The 9,320-nt window shown below is 34.2% G+C and overlaps 2 long non-coding RNA genes across 2 annotated transcripts; both read left to right on the forward strand.

The window, feature by feature from the left end:
* The first annotated feature begins 4,753 nt into the window (after nt 1-4,753).
* Nucleotides 4,754-6,836, forward strand: LOC148548224 (uncharacterized). Its single transcript, XR_015896810.1, has 3 exons — nt 4,754-5,043; nt 5,776-5,840; nt 6,738-6,836. It is a non-coding gene; the product is annotated as an uncharacterized LOC148548224 (long non-coding RNA).
* Nucleotides 6,837-7,087: 251 nt separating this feature from the next.
* On the forward strand, nt 7,088-7,539 carry LOC107612329 (uncharacterized). Its single transcript, XR_001613700.3, has 3 exons — nt 7,088-7,140; nt 7,238-7,278; nt 7,441-7,539. It is a non-coding gene; the product is annotated as an uncharacterized LOC107612329 (long non-coding RNA).
* Nucleotides 7,540-9,320: the final 1,781 nt, after the last annotated feature.

A 9,320-nucleotide genomic window follows, 5' to 3' on the forward strand; every position in this document is an offset into this window, starting at 1 on the left:
AAGAAGAGAATGGAACATATGAGAGAGCCTGTACATGAACCACAACAAGAACCTGTGCAGCCGCCTCCACCAAAAATCCCTGAGATGCCTCAAGGTAGGGATGTATTTTCCTCTCCGAGACTATTGGGATCAACTGAATATCTCAATAGGGGAGCTTAGTTCAAGCGTGGATCAGCTGACAGTGGAGCACAAAGAGCACGCCACAATTCTCCATGAGATGAGAGAAGATCAGAGAATATTGATGGAGGAACAATTGAGACAAGGGTGAGACATAGAGGAGATCAAACACTCCATTGAATTCTCCAGAGGGAGCAGCAGCCGCTGATGAGCGGATATTTTATATGCTTTTGGCATCATTTTCATATAGTTTTCATTATGTTTTGTCTAAGTTTTATTATGTTTTCATAGGTTTTAGTGCAAAATTCAAATTTTTGGATTCTACTTTGAGTTTGTGTGTTTTATGGTGATTTCAGGTATGTTCTAGCTGAAATTGAGCAGCTTGAGCAAAAGTCTGATTCAGAAGCAGAGAAAGGACGGCAGATGTTGTCAGGATCTGACCTCCTTACACTCGAAGGAGCTTTTCTGGAGCTACAAAAGTCCAAATGGCACGCTCTCAATGGCTATAGAAAGTTAACATCCAAGGATTTCTAGAAATATATAATAGTCTATACTTTTCTTTGGAGATGAAGTCCCAAAACTAGCATTCAACACCAGCCACCAACCCTTTTCCTGGCGTCCAGCACCCACAGGGGAGCAGCTTGCGTCCAACACCCAAAAGGGAGCCCAGGGGTGGCGTTCAACGCCCCGAAGGGGTACTAGCTCGAGGGAAACACTCAAGTTCAGCCCAAACACTTACCAAGTGGGTCCTAGAAGTGGATTTTCACACTACAAGACAAGTTTATCTTTTTTTTGTAATTCCTAGTTAGCAGATTAATATATATATACAAGAGTTCACCCTTGTTAGAAAACTCTTGCCCACTTTCATGTTTACTATTGTATTTTCGAACAGCATGAGTCGCTAACCTCCTAAGGTTAAGGTTAGGAGCTTTACTAAGTTTCATGGATCAATAATATTGCTGTTTTCATGCAATATGTCTGATTCTATTCTCTTATGCAACATCATTCTTCATCTAATGAATTGAGGGTGACCCGTGACAATCACCCTTATTCTACATCGGTTCTGTGCGATTCCTGACCCAGATAGCACTGAACTAAAGCTAGAGATTGCATTACGGATTCCATAGAGCATCTGAGCAACTTTGGATATGTGACATATAATCCGGTTGACTATGGTGCGTGAGGATTCTTTGGCGTTAAGGCTAGAGTCATAGAAGTAGCACTTTCTGATCCGGAAGATCTGCCTTGTCTGTGGCACCTTGAGTAGGATCGTGAAGGGGAGTGGACTGCTTAGAGCTTCATCGTCTGCTACAGTGAGAAACCTATAGGTGGCTTGATGAAAGAACATGAGTCATCTCAATGTGGTGAATTGCTACAGTAGAGGAGGTTAACTTGATGAGAGGACATGAGTTAATCACTTATGGCTGTCATTGAAGGAATCAGAAGGTTATTAAAGAAAACAGTAAGAAAAGTTAATCTGGAAAGACAAAGCATCTCCGAAGCCTCAACCACTCTCATACCATTGAATTCCCATCTATCTAGTAACTTTTATTTATTTAATTTGTTTTATGCTTTTTCCGTGACAAGCTATAATCTCTATCTGCCTAACTAAGATTTGCAAGGTATCCACTGCTTTCTCAAATCAACAATCTCCGTGGGATCGATCCTCACTCACCTGAGGTATCACTTGGATGACCCGGTATACTTGCCGGTCTATCTGTGCGAATTCTGCAGAGCCAGTTTCGTGCACTAGCTGCCATCACTGAGGTTGTTGAGTCCCATTATCCTTCTATCAGTTCTATTCCTGTTTTCATTGTACTTTAATTTATTGTTTGTTTTCCCTTCTAAGTTCATCATCATGTTTAGCATTTTATTCTTTTCTAGTTTTATTTTCTTATTTTGCTTTGGTTATAAGATATCCTCTGTATCCCTCACCATACTTAAAAGAAAAATTTATTTGAAAAAGAAATAGTGAGATACATAAGTTTTAAGTATATCATGAATTATTCCAATTATTTTGATGTGGTGGCCTTGCATTTACTTTCTGAATGTATGAATTAATAGTGCATAATTGATATTGAAGTTGAGCATATTGGCTCCTAAAGAACAGTGAATTTAGAGAAGTATTATTGAGTCTCTGAAAAATCAAAATATATTGATTCTTGAAGTAAGAAAAAGCAGCAAAAAGAAAAAAAATAAAAAAGAAAAAGAAAAGCTCAAAAAGAAAATTTAAAAGAGCAAGAATCCAAGACTTTGAGCATCAATGGTTAGAAGGGTTAAAAATTAGCCTAAAATGCTCAATTGAGTTTCTATCCCTAACTAAATGCTTGTGGTGTGAAGGTGTCAAGTAAAGAGCTTGAGATTGAGCAGTTAAAGTCGTGATCCAGAGCAATAAAACAGTACGCTTAAGAACTCTGGGTACCACTGTCTGGGAATTTAAGCAAAGCTAAATTCGAATCCAAAGGGTTTCCCAGTTAAGTGCCTGTGGCGTTTATGTTTCCGGTGGTAATCCGGGAAAGCAAAATGCTTAGAGTCACGGCTAGGCTCAAAAAGGTGCAAAGCACCAAAATAAAAAGTTGTGTTCAAGAATCAAGAAAAGCTAAAAGAAGAGAATCAATAATATCATCCAGATTCTAGTTCCAAGGGATGCCAATATTTCTGAGCTTCAAAGAAAAGTGAGATGCCAAAACTATTCAGAAATAAAGAGCTAATAGCCCCATTCAGTATTTGGAGCTGAGCTTCATTGAAAACTCTAAGACTTGTTGTATCTTTCTCTTCTTTTTAGTCCTACTTATTTTTGGTTGCTTGAGGACAAGCAACAGTTTAAGTTTGGTGTTTTGATGAGCGGATATTTTATACCCCTTTTTGGCACTATTTTCTTAGTGTCTTTAGCATATTTTATTAAGTTTTATTATGTTTTAGTAGGTTTTGTTGTAAAATTCACATTTTGGATACTACTTTGAGCTTTTGTGTTTTTCTTATGTTTTTACGAGATTTTTGAGTGAATTTGGCAAGTTTTGGCAAACCCTGATTCAGAGGCAAAGAAAGGAGTATAGATGCTGTCAAATTCTGACCTCCATGCATTCAAACAAGCATTTCTTGAAATACAGTGGTTCAATTGATGCGCTCTCAACGGCATTGAAAAGCTAACTTTCAGGGCTTTCCAACAATATATAATGGTCTATATTTTTCTTTGGAAATGACTGCCCAAAATGGGCGTTGAACGCCCAACTTACCCCCTTTCTGGCGTTCAACGCCTCAGAAGGACCAAAGCCAGCGTTGAACGCCCAAGACTGGCGTTCAACGTCACCAAAGGAGCATCAAGGCAGTGTGGGCACCCCCTAGTGGGCGTTCAATGCCCACTCTTTCAACCTAAATGCTAGCTCAGCCCAAACACTCACCAAGTGGGCCCAGAAGTGAATTTTCGCACCTTTCTGCTTAGTTTATTTTATTTTTGTAACTTTTAATTATTAGATTAGTATATATAGGCGAAGATCACCCATGTTTAGGATCTTTAGCCTCTCCGAATTTATTTCTATTTTATCTTCTGTAAAATATGAGCGGCTAAACCTCCTAGGTTAAGGATAGGAGTTCTACTCATTCCTATGGATTAATATCATTACTTTTCTACTTCAATATATGTTTGATTTCATTCTATGATATATTGTCGCTCTTCATCTTTATGAATCTGGGGTGGAACGAAAGTATGACCCCTTGTTCTACATGAGTTCCTTACGAGTCCAGACCCGAATAGTATTGAGCTATAGCTTGAGAGTACATCACGGGTTCCAACAAGTTATTTGGGCTAATTGGGATATGTGACATGAAATCTCGTTAGTCATGGGTAATTGAGGTCCCTGTGGCGTTAAGGCTAGAATCTTAAAGAAAATACAAGTATTGCTTTTTCTAAAAATTTAACATCTTCGAAACCTTTAACATTCCTATTCTTAATTACTTCTCCAAAGTTTTTAAGCCTTCTCTTGCCCAAAACTAATCCAAAATCAATTTTTTCTTCAGTATTCTTTATTCCACTTCACGATCTAAATTTTTCTTGCCAAGGTTTGATGATCTAAATAGAGATTCTATTAGACGTTGCTTGCTTCAATTCATTAATCTTTATGGGAACGATATTCACTTACTGTGATATTATTTATAGCAATTCAATACACTTACCAATATTAGAGAGTATAATTTTGCCAGACAAAACTGTATCCAACCGTTCTTATTTTGAATGAATATTTCATTAATTAAAGTAGCTAGGTTGTAAGAAGATTGTCAATCTGTTTCCATTTTTTATAAGCTTTTGACAATATTTTGGATTTTCAATCTGCTTCTAATGCATACATTGCCGGCATAAGTCTTTCTTGAGATAATCTTTAACATCATTAGCACTAATACTGAAGAGAGCGAGTTAACATAGTATTAAAATAAGATCTCAAGACACTACAAGATTTATATTTAATTGAGGGAGTTTTTTAGTAGAGGTTTTTAAAAACCTCCAAAATCCCCTTTATTTATGATAATTTATAAATCCCCTAACAATTATTCATAATTAAAATTTATACTTCAGCTCAAAAAAACCCTCCTCTTAATTTTTGAGACCGAGTCAGGGAGAAGAGAAGAGAATGGCGATTGGCGAAGACAAAACCCTAAGTTCTCCACCTCCACCGCTGGTTCCGCCGCCGTTGCAATCGCCGGTTCTGCGGCCGTTTCTGCCACAATTGTAGGAAGCTTTTCAATCGAGCCATCTCCTCTATCAACATTATTGGTTTCAGATTTGTTTGCTTTGTAGCTACGGTTGTCGCTGCAGTTTCTGCCGCCGTTGTCGCCGCAGTTTCCGCCATCGTTGCCGCTGTAGTTGCCGCGGTTGAAAGCTTCTGAATCGTGCCACTGTTTCAGATCTATTTTCTCCTTCGAGCTGCGCTGGTATTCTTCTTCTTCTCCATATTTTACTGGTCTCTGTTTCTTAAATATATGCTATTAGAGTTAAAATCTTGTACCAATAGATTGTTCTGTTCTTCTTGAATGGTGAGTCCCACCTGGTCACGAATGTTGCCATGCAATTTATGTGTTAACACGTAATTGTTGAAGTCTATGAATTGCTCACTTCATTGGGTTTCACTGTTGAAGAAACTGATATCTTACGAGGCTACTGGGATGCTGCTGCTTCTGCTTCTGATTATGATTCAGCTCCTGCTTCCGCACCTCTTCCACCTGCAAAATGCCTTATATAGATAAATAAAATATATATAGTGGAGAAATATTTGAGAATTTATTGATCTTTGTATTTGCTACATTCTTATATGAACGTTTTGTCATGGATCTTGATTTGTAAATTAATAATATTGAAGAAATTGATAATACTGAAAAGTAATTTTCAGGTTTTGTTTGGAGACAATAAGAATTAAAACATGTCTTGCAATTTTTCTTTTATCATTTATTTGCAACATGAAGATAATGCTACTTTTGCAGCTCCAAACTTGAAGGTAGACTAGTATGTTACAGGCTCTCAGACAAAGTATGCCACTCAAATACAATTTCCATTTATACTTTGTTACTAAGAAGAAATTAATGACACACCTGGACTAATTCTATTGATTATGTCTATCAGATTGTGATATGGATTCTAATAGGCATTTGATTTGGTTATGTATGAAGGCAAATGACTAGTTACACACATGGTCCATAGAGGATGATGCTCTTGAGCGTACTATTAATGGAGAGTAAGTCTATGACCCCATATGAATTTATTTACTATTATCTTGCTTAGCACATTGGTCTCATAACTAAGAACCTGATTCCAGTTATGTTAAATAGATAAAGTAGAAGTCTGTGAAGAATGGAGGATAGGAACAGAGGAAGTTAGGTCCCTTTTTATCATTTAGGCAGTTATGGTAAATAGATAAAGTAGAAGTCTCTTATATTGAACTATCCTTGCTGCTCTTAACATTAAATAAAATTGCTAAATTGATGATAAATAAAATTTTAAATAAATACATGTTCAATTTTTATGATGCTGGTAGGAAAATGTAAAGAATTTTCTTATCTTGGATTTGCTGTTTTATGATACTTTTGCACATTTACTTTGGTTCAAGATTTTGCTTCTTCTATTCACTTGTACAAAAAATAAAAAGTACTCTTTCTGCTACATGATCCTTTATTTTTAGTTTTAATTTGGATCAGAATAGAATAGAGCTATTCCCTCTTTCTTACTTCTCGCCATATGCTCACAGTACATCTAGTGTAGTGAGTAGTATAGTAGTAGATAGGATAAACCATAGTTTTAGTTTGCTTGCTTTAAATGACATTCACTAGCAGAGAAGATTAGACTCTACTTTATCAGTGTCAACAAAAAGAGATAATAATAATAATAATAATAATAACCACTGCTCCTTATGCATGTCTTGTTTCCTAGCAAGTACGTGTATTAGTTATCGATCTACAACCTACCTATATATAATCAACTAGCTACCTTCTGTTTATGCTTAGTACAAGTACAATTACTTAGTTAATTAAAGCCCTTCTTCTTCTACCTTATTTCCTATCCTCTTATTCCTGTTTTAGTGTCTTCTTTTATTGTTTAATTTAATGGATCATATTATCCTTCAATTTCTTGACAGATAATAATTATAATTGAAGTGGGTACTGATTTTTCTCTCACCAGTTTCTTGCTATTGCTTTTGAACAAGCACTTGTTGAGGTAAGATAATAATTATATCCTATTTTGGTTTAAATATGTTAGAAGTCTATTATAGATTTGTAGTTTATCATGTTAGAAGTCTCATATATATATTTTTCAATTTCTGAAGTGTTTCAGGTTGTTTGTGCAGTTTGTGACACTAAGCAGCCGGTAAGTATTTTTCTTCCAACTTATTTCTTGGAGATGGACTAGACTGAATTTGATGCATGATTCCAGCTTAGGATTGTTAATATTCTTGCTTTCTCAATGATGCTGAATGCTTTTTTAATCAATCTGCAGATAGGGAAATAACAGTTTCATTGTGATGATTGCGGAATCTGTAGGTGCGGTTCACTTAGCTGTGTTTGAGTAGATCCATCTCTTATGTCACCTGAGTTTATGACATACAAGCTAACTTTTTATGATCTAATTTGGAAACAGGGTTGGTGGTCAAGAGAATTATTTCCACTGCGAGAAGTGTGGTATGCATTCATCATTCAACCAACATTGTGCATTTTTTTTCCCTTTTGTTTGTTTTTCCTATGCTTGTCCATACTTTGTTTTTCTTTCTTACTTTGAAAAATAAATTACTGTAAATACTTTAGTAAGGCTATATATGGTGATCAACATTTTATAATCTGCAGGGTCATGCTATTCAGTTACACTGCGTGACAATCATTTGTGTGTGGAGAACTCCATGGACATGTGCATTACTGGTTCTGTTATTGCAATTATGTAGTTAGATGATATTGAAACATTGAAGTTGTTCTATTTTATTTTTTAATGAAAAATAGTAATAGTTATGTAGAACAATATTATATGTAATTATATTTGGAACTATTGACATTAAAAACTTTTATATATAGTTACATTGTCTTAAATTGAGGAATTATTATTTTTTTAGTGTCATTGAGAAATTATTGTGCTATAAAAGATTTAGTTTTTAAATTTTAATATTAAAAATAAATTTTTTATTTGAGTAGTGTGTAAATGAGATGGAATTAATAAATGTTTTAAAATTAAAAATAAATAAATAATTAAAAGGTCTGTGAAAGTTTAAAAATCCCACAAAATAGTTAATTTTTGTTAAACTAGAAAATCAATTTGTGGGGGTTTTAAACTGCCACAAAAGTGTTTTATAACCCCCACAAAAGTTCACTATAAAACTCCCACCAAACACACACAAAAACTCCACTGAATAGATAGTGGAGGTTTATAAAAATCCCCACAAAAGACCTCGTGGCACCTCAAATTTTAGGGGTTTTAAAAATCTCCAAAAATCATTCAATGGGGGTTATAAACCTCCACAAATAGAAAAAAAAACCTCCACAAATAAACAAGTTTCTTGTAGTGAGAGTTAATCTCAAGAACAAGCAGAATTGAATCTGCTGTAATTAATCACAGAGATAGAAATTTGATATGAAAGTAAACTTTTGTATTATTGATAGATTGCTTAACTAACGGTTCAAGTACACAAGTTTGAGTTTATATATATAGAAGAGTAGCTTACTGAATGTAGAAACAATCCTAATAGAATTTAACTAGCTAATCCTAACAGAAAGGCAGCTAACAGAATTGGAATATACATTCTTGGATTTCTTCCGGTATAAGTTAAATCCCTTTTACTAGTCTTATGCTCAACATATACCACCGTGTATCGAAGCATGTGAAGTTATTAATTATCCACCAACTGTTTTTAACTGTGCATGCACTAACGATCAAATTATTTATTAAATTATTAACTAGATGATCATAATTATTAAATATATTAGTTTGAGCTTCAGGTTTGTGATGACTAGCTACTCGATAAGGTTAAGGTAGAAAAACTATAATCAAGAAGGAAAATGGGAGGCGTTTGTGTTGTTGCATGTGATGTGATAATGGAATAATTAGTTGTTAAGCTAAGAGAGGTTGGGACCTACGTATGAGTGTGAAGGCCCAAGTGATGATGTCTCCCACGTGCTCAACATTGCCCCTATATTGTTGCCTACACAATTTCATTAATTACTATTAATTAATTTTCCATTTTATTTTATCCTCTCTCTCTCTCTATATCTAATAATAACTATTTTTTTATAATTTCAGTCTTAAAAATATTAATTAATTAGTTCTTTTCACAAGTAATCATATTAAATAAACACATTGAAAAAAGTGAATACGCTTAGAAAAGAAGTGCCGATAATAGTACTTTTAAATAATTATTTTAACATCTATTTTAAGGGTTTTGTTAATTTTTTTATATATATTTTTAATAAATTTAACTAATATATTTTTTAAGAATATATGATAAATTCATTATTAATAAAAAATTTTTAATTTGTAATCTTAACATATATCTTTAGAGTAGTGGCGAAGCCATATAGATGGCCTCCCTAATTTTAATTTTTTACATATAAATTATATATAAATTTTAACTTAGTTTTCTTTAAAATTTTATTTTAGTCTTCTTTTATTGTGTAAATATTTTTGACCATTTTTTAATGTTTCATCTAACTCCGCCCTGTTTTAGAGTATAAAATAGATA

Source organism: Arachis ipaensis, chromosome B8 (genome assembly GCF_059453495.1).
Source record: "Arachis ipaensis isolate K30076 ecotype BB chromosome B8, ASM5945349v1, whole genome shotgun sequence".
Classification (NCBI taxonomy): Eukaryota; Viridiplantae; Streptophyta; class Magnoliopsida; order Fabales; family Fabaceae; genus Arachis; species Arachis ipaensis.